The 22,144-nt window shown below is 38.1% G+C and overlaps 1 protein-coding gene across 1 annotated transcript in view; it reads right to left on the reverse strand.

Annotated features, from left to right (window-relative positions):
* The window catches only part of DLG2 (discs large MAGUK scaffold protein 2), a 2,692,860-nt gene that overhangs the window by 2,339,995 nt on the left and 330,721 nt on the right, over positions 1-22,144 (reverse strand). The gene's annotated exons all lie outside the window — the stretch shown is intronic.

Here is a 22,144-nt window from a genome sequence, read left to right on the forward strand (position 1 = left end):
GGTGCGGTTTATATTCAAAGCATCCAATTTATACCCTGGTGACCAGCCAGAAGCAGTCAATCCATGTTTGCAAAATTTTATAGTGCGAAGAAGGTAGAAGTCATGTAGATTTAAATCTGACCCAGGTTGCTGAATATAGCTAATGCCGATAGTATAGTAATTCAATTGATGAGAATCTCAGATAAGGAAGAAGAAAGCAAAATTCAGAAAATGAGAGTTTTTATGACATTTAATATGATGTTTGGATTAGATGCTCTCTCTTCAAGTCGTGCCTTGACACAAGTGACACTGAACTTGGAATAAGAAAGACCTCAGTCTTAGATCTGCTTCAGACAGTTCCTGGGCAAGTCACTTAACTTTTAAATACCTCAATTTTCTCATCTGTAAAATGGGGATGATAATAACACCTCCCACGACCCACCCCTCCAGGGTTGTACTGAGCATCACATGAAATAACATATGCAAAGGGTTTTGTAAAATTTAAAGCACCATCTTAATGCTTCTTATTATTGAATCCTGATTCATTTGCATTACCTAGAAAACACTGCATAAATAATGACACTACTTCCACTTCCCAATAATGTACTAATATACTAATAACACACTAATATAATTAAAGAAAAAATTATGTTTAAAAAGGAATCACAATCATATCAATTTCTAACAAGTTGAAACAAGTAATCATTGGTTTCAAAAAAAAAAGGACGAAAATGTTAAAGTTTTCCCTTATATATTAACTCAAATCTATGTTGTATTTTATAGACATTACCAGCTAGGATATGAGGCAAGTAGACCAGGTGTTATCAACCCTATTTACCAAATGAGAAAACTGAAGTTCAGATAAGTTAAGTTACTCTTTTTAAGACTGCATAGGCATTCACTGGGTGGAAATAAGACCCAAGCCCAAATCTGCAGATTCCACATTCAGACCTTACCAGTAGGGTCAAAGATCCATAGTGGCATCATAGCTCTCCCAGTTTTGTGCATGATCCTTGGATACTGACATACCTAGCGTTCCCTAACTCACAATCAGCCCCAGCCTCTATCATCAATCCCAATTTAAAACCTCCTCCTCTTTCCTCCAAGAAGGGGACTTTATTTTAGCATTTATGATTGCCTCAATCATAGCTAGTTCACGTTTCCTTCTGTGTTGGGGTACAGAGTACATCTAGGTGATACAGTGGATAGAGCACTAGCCCTAGAGTCAGGAGGAACTGAGTTCAAATCTCGCCTCAGGCACTCACCAGCTGTGCTACCCTGTGCAAGTCACTTAACCCCAATTGCCTTAAAATATCTGGGGCCATCTCCAGTCATCCTGATACATATCTTGCCACTGGATCCAGATGGCTGTGGAGGAGAGAATGAGGTTTTTGACCTTGCACAACCCTCCTTCACTTAAATCCAATTCAACGCAAGTCATGACATCACCCTGATGTCATTGTCCTCTTCAAGAAGGATGGAGAAACAACAAGGGGGAGGATATCACATCAAATATGGTGTCCTTTCACTTTATCACACTATCTCTTTAAAGAAAAATGGCTTAATATGTGTAAAAGGAATTTTGCAAATTCCAGCATTCTCTTCTTCATATCGATTTTCATGCAGTAAACAATGACTCATAAAGCAGAATCAGCAATTTACAAAATTGAAATAGAGTGTATGTAAATTATCCAGACTTTTCTGTAGTGTGCCTTACACTAGGGATTTATAGAACAAGCTATGCATTATCACATTATGGATAGAATAAACATCATTTTCCAGTGTCACAAACCCATAGGGTCTGACCTTTGTCTTCTTCAACTTGTGAGTTTTAATATCCTCATTACCAGCCAGCCTCAAGAGGGGCTGACATTCTAAGTCTATTCATATTCAACTTGTCCTACCAAAGAACCTTAACCAGCTCAAGCTGGAGTTTGATAATGAAAAGGCCTTGTAGTTTAATACAAAGACCATGGGCCTTAAGCTCGGAAAACCTGGGTTCAAGGCCTGACTTAACTACTTATTTGATATATGACCCCATCGATTCGATTCAACATGTATGTATTTATTCAATGCCCACTACATGCAAAGCATACTGGTATTAGAGATACAAAAACAAAACAAGAAGAAAAAAACAGTTCTGGGCCTGAACAGTACCTGGTCACTATGTGAGTGGACCAAAGGGAATGGATGGCAGAAATATTGTATGGGTAGAATTGACAAGACTTGGTAACTAATTGAACAAAGAGTATAAAGGAGGGGGAAGAGACAAATAAGACTCCCCAAGTTGCAAATTTCACGAACTAGAAGAATGGTGATGCCCATAGCAGAAACAGAGGAGTTTGAAAGAGGGCTACAGGGGTGGGGGGTGGGGATACGGCTAGGCGGCGCAGTGGATAAAGCACCACCCCTGGATTCAGGAGTACCTGAGCTCAAATCCCGCCTCAGACACTTGACACTTACTAGCTGTGTGACCCTGGGCAAGTCACTTAACCCCCATTGCCCCGCAAAAAAAGGGGGGCTACGTTTAGAGAATGAAGTTAATGAGTTTTATTTTAGATATATTTTGTTTGAGATGCTAGTGGAACACACAGACAGATATGTTTAGTCAGAAGCTGTTCATATGGGCCTAGTGTTCAGGAGAGATTAAGTCTTTCAATGATAACTGAATCCATGGGAATTAATGAGATCTACTAAAAGAGAAGTTTTAGAGAGAAAGAGAAGAAGAGAGCCTGGGACAGAGTCTTGAGGGGATCCAGGGGCCTGGTGAGGCTCAAATGAGATAATTGATAGGAAACACTTTGCAAACCTCAAATCACTATATAAATGCCAGTTATTATTATTGTCATTCTTAATTAGCCGTCATCAGTCCTCCATTCTAATAAGGACTTCATTCCCTTTACAAAGATGAGGTCACTATAACATAGTGCCTTCTACTTCACATGGAAGCAGGAGTTAAGCAACAAAAAAGAGCAAAACAAAACAACAACAACAAAAAAAAACCCAAAAACTAGGCTCCCCAGAAAGAAAGAAACAAAGAAAAAAAGAAAGAAAAGAAAAGAAAAAAATTATGCACACATATTTTTAAATACTGTCCACGTTATTAAGAATTTCTTAAGTCTGGACAATCAACAAAACAATAAATCAAGCACTGACTTGAAATAATTGGCAATATCTGAGGTAAAAATGCTCAAAATGAAAATTTTTAAAATTGATTCTCACAAGTCAATTGGTGTTGGCTCCAGAGTGCATCCATGATCGGGGGAAGGAGATGCATTATGGTCCAGCAAAGGAAGCTGATGAGAAAACATCAGATAAGTAGGAGGAGAACCAAAGGAGCTGAGAATTGTGAAAACTAAGTAAACAGATAAAATATTCAGGAAGACAGAGTAGTCAGAAATATCGAGGGGTCAAGAAGGATAAGAACTGTGAAAAAACAACCATGTTTAGCAATTAAGTGATCACTGGTAACCTTGGAGAATGAAGTGAGAAACCAAATTTCACAAGGTTGAAATTTTAATGCGGAGGCAATGCAGATAGCTTTTCTAGAAGTTTGGCTATGAAAAAAAGGAGAGGTATTGAATTATGTATGTATGAATGTATGTTTGCCCTTCATTCTCAAAGAGGACCATGATATCAAGATGATGTCATGACTTACAGTGAATTGGATATAAGTGAGGGAGGGCTTTTCAAGGTGATCAACCTCACTCTTTCCTCCAGAGCCATCTGGGTACAGTGGCAAGATAAATAGCAGGACAACTGGAGATGACTCTGGATGTTTGAGGCTATTGGGGTTAAGGGACTTGCCCAGGGTCACACAACTAGTAACTGTCTGAGGTAAGATTTGAACTCGGTTCCTCCTGATTCCAGGGCCTGTGCTTTATCCACTTTGTCACCTAGCTGCCCCTATAGAATGATATTTTGAACAAGTATTTCTAACATCTCTAAGCCTCAGTTTCCTAAACTGTATAATAAAGACAATAATGCCTTCTAACCTACTTTACAAAGATGAGGTAACTGATTTTTTTAAAGAACATTTATGCAAATGAACATTATCCCCTTTAAATTAATCACCTTGGGAGCAGCTAGGTGGCACAGTGGATAAAGCACTGGCCCTGGATTCAGGAGGACCTGAGTTCAAAATCTGTCCTCCGATACTTGACATTTACTAGCTGTGTGACCCTGGGCAAGTCACTTGACCCCAATTGCCTCACTAAAATCAAAAACAAACAAACCAAAAAAAGTAATTACCTTGGTAATCTGCACACTTATTTCAGTGGTTTTATCTTTGCTAAATTTGTAACTCTTTTTGAAATTTGAGGGAGATTCTTTTGAATATCTTGGGTAGTGGCAAATACCTTTCTGAGCATGAATCTGATGCCTGGAAAACATGCTAAACCATTGAGAGCCATGTTTGGTGAGTACCATCAGTGATCGAACTGAGAGATAGCATATGGAGCCAATTATAACAATAATACAATAATAGTTTACATTTATATGAACTGTGAGTTTTATAGTTTTATAAGTTTTATAGGTTTATAGTTTTGTATAATCTCATTTGAGTCTCACAAAAACCCCGGGGGATTGATAGTATAGTTATCATTGTCCCAATTTTACAGAGTAGGAAACTTGAGTCTTGGAGAAGATATGTGATTAAACCAAGGTCACGATGCCAGTCGATATCAGGGGGAGATTTTGAACCCTAGTCTTCCTTTAAGAGACAATTTTGTTTCAGTGAAGAGAGTTCTAAATCTGAAAATAAAGTTTGATCTGGCCTACTAGTTATGTGACCATAAACAAATCACTCAACCCTTCTGAGATTCAGTATTCCATTTGCAAAAACGGGTGATAAAACTTTTAATACTTACATTATTATGCTCTTACATTAACCAACTCACCAACCTTGAAGCACTATAGACATTATTTTCAACACCAAGTCCAGTATTTTATTCACTTTCCCCCATCATATATACCTTCCTTATCACTATTTTTTTCTGTGAATAAAGCTCAGAACTGTTCTATTCAGACGTCTTGCAGTTGCTCTGTCATCACTGTGCCCAGAATTACAATCATTCCATAAAGGGGTAAACATTAAAACATAGCACCAAACAGTTAGCTTCACTCGCTAAGAATACTAGGGAGGGGCTTAATTCTTACTCTCTCCAATCTCTCTAAAAATGAGTTTTTCCTAAGGGAGCAACCCCAAAGATAAATCGGATATTTTGATCACAATGTTTGGAGCTCCACATTTGATCAATCAACATAAACATAAACAATGATTCATACTTGCTCAAATTTTAGCACAAGGTAATTCATCGATTACTTCCTCCATCATTCTCAAACTATTCTCCTTTTCTCCGTGTGCAGTCAATAATTGTGTAGTATACTATCACAAACACTCAGGGCTAACTTTCTAATATTCCTATACCACCAATTTCCAGAATCAAGTCATATAATCTTGTGACTATAAAATGCATATTTATAGAAGGCATTTTCATGTTTTTAAACTAATAAATTGACCTTTTAGACTATTTATGCTAAAAGGTGACATGGGATAGTAGGTAGAGGGTTGGCCTTAGAGTCCCAACTCTGACACACATCTGACACACAGTGATCTGATAAAATCACTTCAGCACTTTTCTTGTTCTAGGAAACTTTCTAAGACTGTAGTTGCAGAGCAGATGCCAACCTGCATTGGTAGAGGGAGTTTCCTTACTTAGGAGTTCCTTAAAAGTATGAAATCGGGGCAGCTAGGTGGCACAGTGGATGGAGCACCGGCCCTGGATTCAGGAGTACCTGAGTTCAAATCCAGCCTCAGACCCTTGACACTTACTAGCTATGTGACTCTGGGCAAGTCACTTAACCCCAGTTGCCTCACAAAAAAAAAAAAAAGTATGAAATCACAAGCCTAGTCCCAATTTCTATGACTGGTGCTAAATAAGTATGGTATATTTTAATTTTAAAAAATAATTAAGGAATGCCCCTTTGTCCATTACTTCAAAATTTACATATTTTTATTTTATCATTACAGGGATGGTGTGATAACTCATGATTATAAATGGCTGGGGAAAATGATGGAGCTGGAGCTCTCACAACTATAGAATATGACTAAAGAAGATGGCAGGGACCAAGGGAAATAGGGGGATAATATGAAGCAAACTAAACTGATGGAGAAGTTGAGAACCAATACACATTGATGGAAAAAAAACATTAGTTTGGTCTAAAATTCTGCACATAGCTGGTACTCAAAAAATGCTATAGATTATGGTGAGCTTTGAACAATGTTACTTCCTGATATCCAGAAGATATGTAAGCAACACCTTAACTAAATTGGGGCAATTAGAACTTTATCTCACTCAAGGTGCTGAAACTTAGGGTGTTTTGACAGCACGTACTCTTAAAGGAGGTGGAAATAACCGAGATGAGGAAGAATAATTAGTTAAAATAGGAAGCTACCAGATGGCATGCCTCCTCCTTCCTCACCCTGAATGGCCACACTTTCAGGCTTTATAGTAGTAGTCTCACAATGCTCAAGGGTCTCTATCTCTCTTTCAGGGTAGTTTCTTTCCTCCAAAGGGACTCTTCTTCAAGGCTATGTGTGGGTTCTCTTTGTGATGGGTCTTTGTGCTCCAAGGTTCAAGGATTTTCTCCATGGTCTTCTCTCTCCTATAAGAAGCAGCTAGGTGGAGCAATGGATAGAGCACTGGCCCTGGAGTTAGGGTGACCTCAGTTCAAGTCCAACCTCAGAAACTTTACACTTACTATCTGGGTGATCCTGGGCAAGTCACTTAACCCCAATTGCATGAAACATCCAAGGTCATCTCCAGTCATCTTAATGCCACTGGACTCTCTGGAGGAGAGAGTGGTGTTGATGACCTTGCACAGCCCTCCCTCACTTAAATCCATTTCACTGCAAGTCATGTCATTACCTCCATGTCATAGTCATCTTTGAGAATGAAGGACAAACATCAACAAGGTCCCTCTCCTATAATTATGCTGGCCTTTCTGGGGGATAGGGGGAAATTTTCATTGAGCACTGGAATTCTTAGCTTCAACTCTCTGAATGTCAATGAACTTGAGAGGACTAATGTTTGAGATGTGAAAGAGAAAGGTGACACTTAATAGTAACAAACACTAGATAATATTTGCATTGAAATGGAAAATTGTTAAGATTACCTATAGAGAAAGATATGAATGGAACCTGTATATGGAGTATATTAAATGATTTGAAAACTTTTTGAAATTACAGCCCAGAAAAAAATTTTAATAAAAAATTTCTATGAGATGATAGGACACCTTGTTTTCCTTAGTAGGTTCAGGCTGGATAAATGCAAGATATTATTAATGCAAATGACAGATCTTTTATCAGCTCTTCTTCTCCCAAACCACCACCAGGTGTGTGTTATTTTATATCTAGGAGATAATTATAATTCAATTCCATGTCAATCACTCAGGATTCAGGGATATTCTAAAATATTCTTATCTTACAAATGGTCCCTCTTGGAGGGACGACTCAGTGATAATCTGGGAAGAAGAAAAATCTATTTCCCTTTCATGGGCATATAGCTATCCCCATTCCTCTTCTCAAAAAGCATTTCTGTGAAGACATCCATTGTGACTCCAAAGCACAATATAAATGTAAGTCATTATTAATGTAAGTTGCTATTATTAAGCCACTAATTAGTTGTGTGTCTTTGGGCTTTACTTTCTTCCTCTATAAGATGATGAGGTTTGGTTATAGGCTTGCTAAAGTGCCTTCTGGTACTAAGATTCTATGATTCTACTAAAAATAAGAATGCATCATGTAAGATTATAATAATAATAATAACATTTAAATTTTAAGGTTTACCAAGTGATTTACATACAATATCTCATTTGATCCTTACAGAAACCTTACTGGGGAGGTGCTATTATTATTCCTGTTTTCCATATGAGGAAACTTGGGCTCAACAGAGAGCAAGTGATTTGCCCAAGGTTGCACAGCTCATATGCATCTGACAGGTTTTTGAACTCTGGTTTTCAAAAATCCAAGTCAGGTGCTTCATGCACCATACTTTCTAGATGCCTAAAGAGTCTTAACTAGGAATTCTTGTGCATGGGGAACATTCAATAGAGGGAGTGGAGCGGCACACATGACTATATTTATTGGGAGTCAGGGATAGCTTGACTCATAGTCTTGCCCACACCCTTGTGGCATAGACAAAGGCTGCTCACTACCTCCCCAACACATACCTCCATATATACACTAACTGCCAGAAGGAAGCTGAGAGGTATATAAATGGGTCAGACTCAGGTAAAGGGGGAACCATGGTGACAAGATCAGGCAAGTGAACAAGCCTTTATGAGTTGGGGTGGTGGGGAAATGCCCCAAATTAATATCCTGGAACAAAGTCCCAATTCCTCCCAGCCAGTTATGACTCTTCTTTAGGCACTGACAGTAATATCAATCAAACACTGGTATAGTAGAAGAGAGAAAAGCAATAACCCAATGGAGCATGTTATGTATTAATAGGAATAAAATAAATGTTGAAAACAGAACTGGCCATTATATTATGCAGGGAATTTTTCAACTCACCAAGAAAGCAGGGAAAAAAAATCAAAGTTAAGGGCTGTCTTCAAGAAATCTCCAAAGCTATTAATAAGCATACTTCATCTAATCTCAACTACACAGTGGTTGGATCAAGCTATTCCATTTCTCTTTATCAGTAAAAAGCCTAACAGTATGTGAGTTTGGGCTCCTGAGACAGCCTCCTCTAGGTCCAACAATTGCAAGGTGATGCTGAGATGATTCTATACCCAATCTGCATTGCTAAAGCTCAGACGGGATGAAATTCTACACAGAAGTTTCTAAAGATTGCTCTGTGGGTGTCATTAGCTTTTTCAGTTGCTCTTTTTAGATTGCATCATACCAGGCACAAAAGGAAATTAATAAATGGTCTTTGATGATATTGGCTCAGAAATGTGTGTTTTTAAGAATCAGAGGACCTATACAGTTATTTTTTTTAATTTATGATAAACCTGCTGAGACTGTACTCAGACACTGAAACGGATCTGTTATCTAATCAATGTGGAAGTTCCAGTAATGTGAAGAAGCCAACCCTGTGACTGTTAAATGTTCAGTGTATATACATCTCAGAAACTGGCCAGCTCCACAAATCAGGAATTGATTTATTGTTTTGCTGATTGTCTAGACTCTAAGAAAATGATAGAGAAAATGTTGGTAATGCAGGTTAACTTAAAAGTGTGTAGTGCACACATAAACATTTACCAGCACTCTGCAAATCACTACCTATCCTTGCCTGCCCACTGGAACCAAATCTTAGCAAGGTACTTCCATAAATTTACCAGAAGGGTACACTGAATGGGATGGTGCTTGAAAAGAATTTCGAAGCAAGGGTTTTATGAGGCAAAGTTAAAAAGTCAGAGGATTCCATGGCAGGGCAAAGACACAAGGATGAAAGATGAAAAGTCTTGTATGAGGAACAGCAAGTTAAACCACATTAGCTAGAATAAAGAGTGAGTGAAGAATGTCTAGAAAGGCTAGCTGGAACCAGATGGTTAAGGGCTTTGTACTGGATCCAAGAGGTAAGAGACAGGGGAGCTACACTAAAGGACATTTTGTTTACGTGGGTTATCTATCAGTATTTACCATATTTTAAATAAAAATTTATCAATTTTGGAATATTAATTTATCTAAAATAATCCATTTCAGGTTAATATAAACATTTTTTATGACTAGCAACTCTTCCAAATTTACTAAGAGAGAAAGGAAAGAAATATTTATTAAGTGCCTACTATGTGCTCAGCACTGTGGTGTTTTATAAATATTATTTTATTTAATCTTCACTACAACCCTAGAAGGTAGATGCTATAATTATTTCCCTTTTACCGTTGAGTAAACTAAGAAAGTTAAATGATTTGTCCAGTCACATAGCTAGTGATTTGGCTGAGGTCAAATTGGAATTCAGCCCTTACTGACTTCTAGTCCAGCACTATTTTCTGCAACAACTAGTTGTAGCGTTGTTTTAAAATTTTTTTGCAAACATAAACTGCAAATTATTTTTGCATCATTAAAGCAAATGTCAACACAGTTGTTCCAAGATAAACCATGAGATTCAAAAAACTTATTCAACCTTTTGAATATTTTGGCACCACCTGTTTGTTACCAAGCATTCACAGAAAGGTCTTCTTTGATGATTAGTGAGTGCTGAAATTAGAGAAACATAGGCAAAACAGCAAGCCCAGCCATGTATATGGATTCCTCCATTTCTAAGGCAGAAGTATAATTGGCAGATATAAAAATACCCCATCTTCATGTTTGCCATTAAATCTTTAGTTCACAGGTCACATAGCCTTTGGAAAACCCCACTGTATAACTGAGAGAGAATCAGAGTAAACAAGTCAGATAATGTCTTAGAATTATTATAAAAATAGTTTTGACCTCTAGGACCCCTGAGAGCATCTTATAGAGCCATGTGGGTCCCTAGACCACACTTTGAAAACTACTACTCCACAGTATTCACTCAGCCATGTGATGATAAGAAATACAATTATTGCTTCCACATCACGGGGCTTAGGAGCACAGGGACCCCTTGACCTACAAAATCCACATTACATTTTTTGGCGTTCTCTGATTTTTTTCTTTTTCTTTTATGAGGTGTCTACAGTACCTTATTTGAAAATTTGGGTTAAGTATTTGGTCATAGGCTCTGTATCATCTGCTGGCCTTTTCCTATTGTCTGCTGCTTCTGAAAAACTCCCCCAAAATTCTCATTTATTTTTTATGCCAACCTGCAATATATTAAAACCACAATGAAGAAAAAATCGAAAGGTGGAGGAGAGAACTGTAGTCTAATGTGGCATATAACTTGTGAGACTCTGCCTGTTCACCAGTAACACCTTCCCTTGATATCAGTCAATAAACATTTATCAAGCATCTCCTATGTGTTAGGCACTGTGCTAAGCAGCCAGGTGGCTCAATGGATAGAATACGTGGTCTTGGAGCCAGGAAGACTTCAGTTCCAATCTGGCCGCAGGCTTACTAGCTAAGTGACACAAGACAAATCACAACCTCTGTCTGACTCATCTCTTCATCTTTTAAAAAAATGGGAATAATAATAACTACTGCCCAGGGTTGTCGTGAGGATAAAATGAGAAAATATTTCAAAGTGTTTAGCACAATGACTGGAACACAGTAGGTACTTAATAAAATGTTTTGTTTTGGTTGGGTTTTTCCCCTTCCTTCCCCTAACCCATTAATCACTGGGGATATAAATAAAAGCAAAAGATAGTTCCTGCCCTCAAGAAGCTAATAGTCTAATCAAGGAGATAATGTATACAAACAAGCTATAGACAGGATAAATTTGGAAATAATCATCACAAGGAAGGTACTGATCTATGTATAGATGAACCTCATAAAAAGTTTGAATAGATAGGAAAGCGTGGAAGCCAGTGAGTTTGGGTGTTTTCACAGTAAGGCCCTGGATCTTTCCCATGCCTTGGATATTTTCCCTCCTTTTGATTTCTGCATTGTGACTCAATCCTCTGGTGTCCTCAGCATTGAGACTCCTTCATCAGGAATCTCTCTGTGTATACTTGGTCTAATCTAGGTACGTGTCCCATCTTAGTCCCATCTCTTTAGTGCTATTTCTACCTTGTCTAGAAGAACATCTGGGAACTGTCATTCTGTCAGACAAGTATTTAGTTAAACGCTCGCTATGTGCTAAGCCTTGGGAATAAAATAAAGGTTAAAACATTGCTCCTGCCCTCAAGAAGCTCACATTCTAATGAGGCTGTGACATTAGAATCCAATTGTAGTAGCTTTTCTGTTCTTGATAGTAACTAAAGTTTTGTTGTTGTAGTTGTTTTTATCTTTTCCTTCTATCTGTTGTACTATTTCCAATTTTGTTGTTTAGTCATTTTTCAGTCAGGTTCAACTCTTCATGAACCCATTTAGGATTTTCTTGGCAAGGATGTTGGAGTGGTTTGTCCTTTCCTTCTCCAGTACATTTTACAGGTGAAGAAACTGAGGCAAACAGTGTTAGGTGACTTGTCCAGGTTCACCCAGCTAGTGAGTGTCTGAGATCAGATTTGAACTCAGGAAGATAAGGTTTTTTTACTCTAGGTCTGGCTCTCTATCCACTGCTCAACCTAGCTGCCTAATTCCTTCCAGTTACATCCTTTAAATGCCCATTGGATGCTTTGCTTAATTGGATCTCTTCCCTGCATTTCTTTAAATTGGCTTTATTCTCTACTGCATTGCTCTGTTTCATAAGGCAATAGTGCTCATAATCTTCCATGATCCTAGTCCCTAAGATCTCACAAAGCATTTTATATTCTAAACTCCTATTGTGCCTGGCTGTCATCTCTCTCCATTTGGCAAGTAAGCCAAATATCTGCTAAAAGTTCCTCTTTAGTTCTCCTTGTTATGAATTGATGGATGGATGAATGGATAGATGGATGGATGGATGGATGGATGGATGGATGGATGGATGGATGGATGGATGGATGGATGGATGGATGGATGGATGGAAAAAACATTAAGCACCTATTATGCTTTAATCCCTATACATACTTCCTCAGTGCTATTATTGCTAGAATCAAATGAAACATTTGTAAAGTGCTTAGCACAGTGTCTGGCACTTAGTAGGTGTTTTTAAATGCTTGTTAATTGGATGGATCCTCCCAGAACCTCCAGTTTAAGGAGGTTGCTCAGGTAAGCCATGCCTTCATTCCTCTCTAAGCTGAATTCATGACTCTGAACTTTCTCTGCCATGATGTGTACCTTTACCCCTTCTCCAGCCCCCTTTCTACTCCCAACCCCCATCCCTTGTTTTCAAGTTGGTTTTATTTGTTGTCTTCCTGTATTAGAATATAAGTTCCTTAAGGACAGAGATTATCTTTCTTTCTACTTATATTTTATTTCCCAGAGCTTGTTTTAGTGCTTAGCACATTGCAGGCCCTTAAAAATACTTATTGACGGGGCAGCTAGGTGGCGCAGTGGATAGAACACCGGCCCTGGAGTCAGGAGTACCTGGGTTCAAATCCGGCCTCAGACACTTAATACTTACTAGCTGTGTGACCCTGGGCAAGTCACTTGATCCCAATTGCCTCACTTTAAAAAAAAAATACTTATTGACTTGATTTGATTGAGAGCAAGAGTACACAATACACATAGGTAGGGAGAATGACCAGAGTGAAGATGAGAAGGTAAAATACTAGAGATTGGGAATGGATTTAAAATAGTCAAATTTCAATGTGAAATTATCAGAGTCTGTATCTAAAGTCTTTTTTTTCTACCCATATCCCATTTTTCATCCTTAGAATTTTATTTCAATAACTTGGGATCTCAACTTGCCTGCAAGTACTATAGCAAGCTTTTTTTATAGAAGCTTTGACCTGCTCCATTTATGATCTGGAGCAGTTTTGCCCTTATTAGGCAGCCTGGTGACCTCTCAGTTCCCAGGAGTTCATCATGGTGGTCTCAGTATTAGTGCAGACACTCAATCAGCTTTTAGCCCTACTGAAACTCAGAAATCCTGAGTGATTCACCAGCAGTCAGTCTCCCCAAGAGCAGGGAAGAGTGGCATAAGTTATCATGTTCCATCCTGATAGAATGGCCTGAATTGTATGCCGTCTTTTTCTCATTTTTATTCTTTCATATAGTTTTATACTAATTTTTTTTGCCTCTGACAAGTTGGCAAATGGATAGTTGGCTCAGGGATGACTTCTATATCAGTAACAAGTAGTTTCCTTTAAAATGTAATCAGTTTTATTCTTTGCAATATAATGCAATGTTTATCATGTCTAATAAATACCCACTTATTTCTTTCTAAAAGAAAATATTCCTGATCTATAGACATGAAGCTACTGGGTAGCCTACGAATTCCTCATTTCTTTTTCCTGATTCATGTTTTTCACTGTATTTCTTACCATCTTTACCTATTCACAACTTTTTCATTGAATTAATTAGGTATCAAAATTTGTGTTGATTTAATCTGGAGCTTTTCATTAAGTTCTTCCTAGAATTTCTCTACCTCTTCATTCTCTGCAATAGACGTTGGCATATAAGCTGCAATTATTTTCATGGTGATCTTTTTGCAAACTTATAAGATGATCAGATATCCCATGAAATTCTGTTTCTTGTTGCCTGATTAAACCAACTTTAGAAACATCTTTATTCGCCTCTCAAAGGAGAAGCTATTAGCAATCCTTCACAGAGCTATAACTTCCTTCTTCCTTTTCATTTCCATTACAATGAGAATGTCAGGACTTATAGGATGTATGTTCATACATATTATCATCAATCACTGGACAAGGACCAAAGATTAACTCCAAGTTTGTAAAGGGTCTTAAAATGGATGTGATTCTTCACACCCTCTGATCCCCTTTCTGCCACAGAATAAAGTCACCTTTGTATGTCTAATACAATAAACACTTATTAAACTCTTACTATTCCCAGGCACTGGGCTCAGTATTGCAGATATAAAGTCACAAATTAAAAGGGAATGCCTGCCTTCAGAGAGCTTACATTGTAAGGGGAGAGGCGGGATGTTACGGAGATAATTAGATACCTAATATAATATATCAAGATTTGTGTTACCCCTACTGCAGCCTCCAACATAACAGAGACTTGCTCTCCTCTAAACTTTCCATTTCCCCCCCACACCAAGCTCAAGGGTGTCTCCTTGAAAGGTCATTGTATTGCTTTGTACCTATTTTGTATGAAATTCCTTATGCACATGCTGCAATCTCCCTGTGGAATGTAAATTCCTTGAAAACAGACTATTTTTCTGTCCTTGTATTCTTATACCTTTCACAATGTCTGACATATAGTGGTGCTTAATAAGAGTATATTTACTTGAACCACACAAAATAGCTAGTTAATGCATTTTCTCACATTTGCTGTGCATGATTATGTGTTAAATTATGTGCTCCTGATTCTAAATACTTTAGGAGTTCAGGAGAGAGTGATTAGTGATGATTTCATTAAGGAAGTGGAAATTAAGCTGGGCCTTGAATGGTATACAGAATTTGAAGAAGTAAAGGAGGGAAAGAAAGGTATTACAGGCTAATAACATGAACATAGATGGAGGAATCAGCAAAGCCTATCTGTGGGACAGGGAGGATGATGTTCTACCCAGGATCATAGATTTGGAGCTAGAAGAGACCCTTGCTGTCCAACCTTCTCATTTTACAGATGAGGCCCAAAGAAGGCAAGTGAATTACCTAAGGTCACACAGGTGATAAGCAGCAGAGGTGGTATTTGAATCCATCTATGTTTTCTAACAGCAAAACCCGGTACTTTCCTGTTATGTTGTGATTGACACCAGAAGGTGGGAATGTAGCATGGACCATAACAGAATCATCTAATAAAAGAGCTAAAAGGGGTCTAAGAACATGGTTTCTTAAACTACAAATAGAGCTGGAAGAGAAAATTAAAATGTTACATCTGGAAGGGACTTAACACAGAATGTTTGAACACAAAACATGGAGCGTTTGAGCTGAAAAGGACTTTGAAGCACAGAATATCAGAGCTAAATGGGACCACAGAGATCAAGTAGAAGAACTCCCTCATTTTCTAGACTACAAAACTTAACCTAGAAGAGAGACTGGCATGCCTAGGGTAGAGGGGACTGTTAAGAAATAAGATTGGTTCTCCAATTCAGGAACACATTATAAAGAGACTTAAAAACTCAGAAAAATAAGTTTAAGCTTAATTGAACACTCTGGTTGATGGGGATTATACTACATTTTACAATCAGTTCAAGTTTCCAATTTATGGATAAAGACCAACTTACGGATGAATTTAAGGATGAATGAGTGGTATTCCGCTCCCAAAGCTCTTCATGTTCTTAGGATATTAGTGGATGAGAGAACTGAGACATGCTTCTAATAGGAACAGCAAATTGGAGGTTTCCTCTCCTCTGCATCATGGGCAGGCATGCTGTTATGACACACTGAAGAGCTGGAAGAGGCCTTCCCCCCTACCGAGGACTCAATGGTAATGCAAGAAAGTAGATGTGTTTTTTTTTTCTCCAAAATGTACTAAAAGTTCATATGAAATGTGAAGAGCTACTTAACAACCAACTCAACACCCAGTGTCAACTAAGCAGGAAGAGTGCTGTGTGCATCCCACTGATCCTCTATAGGGGTAATTTACAAAGGTCTTAAGGAATGTCATTCCTTAAGTTGGAAGTGAGCCAGGAAACCAGAGCAGATGTCTCCGCTTAAAAGGAATATCTTAATTATAAATGTTCCAGTTTATCTGAAGGTTCAATTTTACCTATGATTTTATAGAATTATCAGAAGTGTTTTCCCAATTCACCAACTTAGCTAAAGAGCTATTTATAATTATTATCATTCCATTTATTCCATATTTGTGTGTGCATTAGAACACAAATTATTTTCAAACAGGGATTTTTCCATTCTTGATATTTGCATCCCAGTTCTTAGCATATAGCAGGTACTTAATAAATACTGGTGGGCTGATTGATTGATTGATTGATAAGTAATTTTATCACCTCTATCTCTATTATCAAATGCATTGTTATGGCAATAACAGCTCAAATAATCATCTACTAAACTGTGAAGGTAAGACCAACATCCATAAAAATATAGATTCAAGACAGCTTGTCATCATTGGTCATGATCATTATAGCTCCTATCATGTTATTCCTTGTCATTGTCATCGTTGTCACACACCACCACTTCCACCATCTCTCATTAGTCAGACTGAAGAAATATGCATGCTAAAGTACAAGGAGACATAAGCGGGATAATGAAAGTATCCTGTCTGCCCGCTTATGTCTCCTTGTACTTTAGCATGCATATTTCTTCAGTCTGACTAATGAGAGATAGTCTTATATAATGGATAGAGAACTGACCTTCATCAAGAGGATCTAAGTTCACTTGCCATCTCTGACTTGTTATCTGGCCCTCGCCAAGTCACTTAATTTTTCCATACTCTAAGCAGATTTCTAAGACTATAAATTATAGAGAAGTTGTTGATCTGCATCCTCCAAGAGAGTTTCCTTGTATAACAGGAGTTCCTCATACTAAAGAAATCATGGACCTGTGGGTTCACTTGAAAGAAAACAAAAATGACAGTGCATGTTTTTAAGCTTAGAGTTGTGGTTGTTCAATTGTGTCTGACTTTTCATGACCCTGTGGACCAGACTGTCCATGTTGTTTTCTTAGCAGAGATACTTAATTCTCCAATGGATTAAGGAAAACAGAGGTTAGGTGACTTGTCCAAGGTCACACAGAGCCAGTGTCTCAAATCAGATCTGAACTCAGGTCTTGGTCCAGCACTCTATCCTCTGAGCCACCTAGCTGCCTCCTAACCTTAGAATATTTTAATTCTAACACCAACCTTAGCCTTCCATATTGAAAGTTATACCATTATGGCTGCTGTAGTTAATAATGCAATTGTAGCAGCCCATATTTATCTAAACTCATATTTATATGAACTATGCAGGATTCTATACAGCTTAAAAAGATCATTCCTCATAGCAGTGCTGTGACATCAATAATGCAAGTACCTCTGTTTCACAGATGAGACAACTGAGGGTCAGAAAGGTTAAATGTCTTACCTAGTATTACATTGCTAGTAAGGGGAAGAGCCAAGACTGGAGCCTATATAAATTTTAATACTCATAATAAACTACAAATAAGAAAAAAATGCTACTACATATTTAACTAATTATGTTGTTGTTTAATCATTTCAGTCATGTCCGACTCTTTGTGACCCCATTTGGAGTTTTCTTGACAAAGATACCGGAATAGTTTGCCATTTCCTTCTCTAGCTCATTTTATATAAAAGGAACTGAGGCAAACAGGAGTAAGTGCCTTGCCCAGGATCACACAGCTAGTAAGTTTCTGAGAGCAGATTTGAACTCAGTAATGTGGGTTTTCTTGATTCCAGGTCCAACACTTTATCCACCAGGCCAACTATCTACCTTTTATTTATAGCTTTATATATTTTTTACATGAAGACTCTGATTTTGTCCTGAAATTTGAATGAAAAATTAAAATGCATGTAGATTGAGAGACCCCATAACTTTTCAGTGAACAACAAGAGAGCAGATGCTAGAGACACAGAAAACCTCCTCTAGATGTTTCAAGGAAACACTCCTTCACACGCCGCTTGATCCTCCTTTTCTAGCCTAGGTTAATCTTGTGCAATGATGCTTAGATACTAAGCTGACAACTGGGATCCCCGTGTCAAACCAGAAAGGCCACGTTTAACAGATGTCCTGTCCATTTAAAGATAAGGTTACTTTTGTGCCATCCACTTCTCAGAAGAGGAGCTGCATTTTATCTTGCTTCACTGATAAAAGGAAAATGCTCATCATCATCTCTGAAATACAGAATCTTAGAAGGAAAAAAAGAAAAAGAAAAACCATACCCATTACCTGATGAAGAATACCCTTGTTGAATCATTTCATGGATTTGACAGAAAGAACCAGTTACTTAATTTATTCTAGGAGACCTTTTGATGACTATGGGAATAAGTTCCCTAGTGATATCAGAGTCTTTCCAGGTTCCTTTCCTTTGGCTGAGGGAATTTGTTTTTAATCTTGTTGTCCTTCTACATCTTTGGACTTTTTTGCTCAGTCTCTATCCTTTTTGACCTCTCTGTAACTTTTGATAATGTCAATCACCCTCTTTTCCTTGATATTCTCTTTCTCCAGTTTTTTATGACACTGTGCTCTCCTGATTTTCCTCTGATGTGTATGACCTCTCCTCAGTTCTCTTTGGCTGGATTATCCAAGTACACCTGCTAAAAGTGAGTGAACCCCAAAGCTCTATTCAGGGCCTTCTTTTAACATCCCATTATACTATTTCACCTGGTGATCTCATCACCTCCCATAGATCATCTAATTATTAGATAGATTGATGTCTCTCCTGTCCTCTAGTCCTGTTATCTTCAATTGCCTTTTAGCAATCTTGAACCATATGTCCTTTAGACAGCCTAAACTTAACATGCCCAAACAGAATTCATTATCTTTCCTCCCAAAATCTATACCTCTCTGAATTTCCCTATTAGTTTCAAGGATAACACCATCCTTCCAGTGACCCAGGCTCTTAACCTCAGTATCATTCCTGACACATCATTAATCTCTCTTACCCCTTCCACATACAATCTGTGGCCATGTCAAGTACACCTTCATGATATCTCTTGTATATGCCCCTTTCTCTCCTCTGATATACTTCAGGGTCTCATTGCCTCATATCTGGACAGTTGCAATGGCCAACTGGTTGGTCTCCTTGCCCCAAGTCTCAAGCAAAAAATACATACATATACATACACATACATATGCATACATGCATATACATATACATACACATACATGTGTCTATCTGTATGCATGTATGTATATAAAGCATCTTGCAAACCTTAAAGTGCTATATAGAAGTTTTGGCTTATTTTTGCCTCTCTTTGTAGCCCCATCATTTTGCACAGTGCCTAGCACTTGGTTAATAATTGCTTTTTGATTGACTAATTTTATCAAGGATACATTATGGGATGTGACCTCAAGAGACCCATACAAAATATGACATCTTCCATATTCTCTTCCTGTCCCGAAAGAAAGAACCTTGCCCCTCCTATAACCCTCCACAGACCACCATTTGCTTAAATGGCTGTTACAGCAACTATTACATTATGACTTGAATTTTAGTTATTTGTATGTTTGTCTTATCTCCCCATTAAGGGAGGTAAAGGCTGTGAGGAAATCTTATTAATCTTCATATCCCTTACAATACTTAATATAATATTTTGTCCCTAGTGATAGTTCAATAAATGTTTTTTGGAAAAACTTGACTGTGAGTTCCCAATTAGACTATTAAGCTTCTTGAGAGCAGAGACCAGTCTTTTGTCTTTCTTTGTAGCCCCAGCTGTTAACCCAGTTTCTGGAACAAAATGAGCACTTAATAAATGCTTGTTGATTGACTAAATATTGAGACATCAGAGACTTATCCTATGTGTATAATGAATCCCATCATTAACAAAAAATTGAATTAGGAGCTATCCTTGAGGAGGTGGGAAGACATTTCCTGAGGAGCACACACATATAGCTTCTTTACCAGTCTGAGACAACATCTCTGCCATCCTTCAAGCCCATCTGTGGACTTGAGTTTTCCTATCTCTTGATTTTTACTAAGGCTGTTTCACCATAGATAAATATGCATAAGAATGAGATGGAACAACCAATCAGTATCCCTCTGGGCCGTTCAGTACTCCTCAAAACACACACAGATCTACTCACACACTTCCAGTTATAGTGTCATGGAAACAATGAACTTGAACTTGGACTGACTTCAAGAGACAGTGAAGGATAGAAGGGCCTGGCATCTGTAGTCCATGGGTTTTGAAGAGTCGGGCATGACTGAATAAAACTGAACAACAATAACAATAGTGCACAGGGCAAGAGGATTAGAGACAAGACTGGGGACCCACCATCACTGATTTAATCTGTCCATCTATACATTGGCCAGTAAAAGACATCATAAAGTTCCAATATGTTTTATTTTATAGTGGAAAGAATACTGACCAGGGAGCCAGGACACATGGGTTCTAAATCTACCTCTGGCACTACTTAGCTTTGACTCATGTCATTTCTTTTATGTGTGAAATGTGAAAGTACCCACATGTCAGATGAGATGACTTCCTCCATCTCTAAAATTCTATGATCTAATTATTACAGATGAGCAGAATTTCTATAAGGAGGATGTATATACCTGGTTAGAGACAGAGGGGTGGTACAAAAGACACTGGTTTCCCACTTTCTCTAAGGAATACTTTGAAAACAGAAGAAGTAATCAGAGTGGAACAGACCAGGAGAGAGAAAAGAGGAGTTTCTGCCAATTTCATGCTGTACTTAGGAGCGTGGAGCCTGATCAACAGACACTAATGAAACAAGGAATCACAAGTCCTGAACAGCTACAGTTATAAGGTGGCAATGCCAAGAATATTAGAATACATCCCCAAAGTCCACATGACAGCTAAAGTACAAAAAAAGTTTTCTTTGCTCTTTGGAAATCTGTCATTTCTTCAAGATTCAACTCTCATCTCTAATGACTGCCAAATGTATGTATTTCCTTCCCTGACTTCTCTCCAACCTGCAACCACCTGCCTACAGATCACATCTACCTGGATCTCTCAATGGCAACTCAAAATCATCTTGTGCAAAACTGAGATTTTATATTTCCCCCTAAAATTACTCTTCTGTCTATAGCACCACCACTCACTCGCCTAGTTTCTCAGGTTGAAAACTGGTGGTATCTTTAATGATTCCTTCTCCCCCAACATCTAAAAACCAATTAGTTACCAAGTTCAGTTGATTTTGCCTTGGCACTAACTATATCCATCCTCTCATTTCCATCTCCACTTCTAACATTTACTTCAGACCTTTTTTTAAATCACTGACCCAGACTATTTGAATAGATTCTTCCTAATATTTATTCAGTCAATTCATATCCATTAGATACCTGCTATGTCCCGGGCACTGTGCTAAGTGCTGCAGGTCTTCCTGATGCTATTCTCTCCAACCACACCTCCCTCACACCACTGCTAGGCTTTCATTCTTGGTGTATCAATCAAGCCATGTCACTTCTCTGCTCAAAACTCCTCTTCCATTCTTCTTGCATAAATCTAGTGTCTCTTCTCTGCTCAAAATTTTTGATGATCCCTCTTCAATTTAACAAATATTAAGCACCTACTATGTCCAAGGCGAAAGGAAGCATGATGTGGTAGGAAAAGGACCAGACTTGGAGTCAAACAGATCTCAGTTTGAATCCCTCCTCTGACACATACTATGAGACTGCAGGCAATTCACTTAATCTCACAGTGCATCAGGTAGCCCCCTGAGACAGTCATATATGAGTTTCTGATTTGCATTGGAGGAAACAGTTTCCATACTGATAAAGAATATGTCACTATGTGAATTATTGTTCCTTTTGCCTAACACTCATGGCCCTAAACACTAGAACTACTTCACCATTCCAACTTTCCTCCTTGGGCTCAGTACTCTAAATCAAACTGGACATGTCCCTCTGTACACCCCCTTGATGTCTAGGCTTTTGCTTATGTAATTCCCTGTGCTTTAAATGCCATGCCCCCTTCTATCCATTGAATACCCATCCTTTAAAGCTTAATTCA

Source organism: Dromiciops gliroides, chromosome 3, assembly GCF_019393635.1.
Source record: "Dromiciops gliroides isolate mDroGli1 chromosome 3, mDroGli1.pri, whole genome shotgun sequence".
NCBI lineage: Eukaryota > Metazoa > Chordata > Mammalia > Microbiotheria > Microbiotheriidae > Dromiciops > Dromiciops gliroides.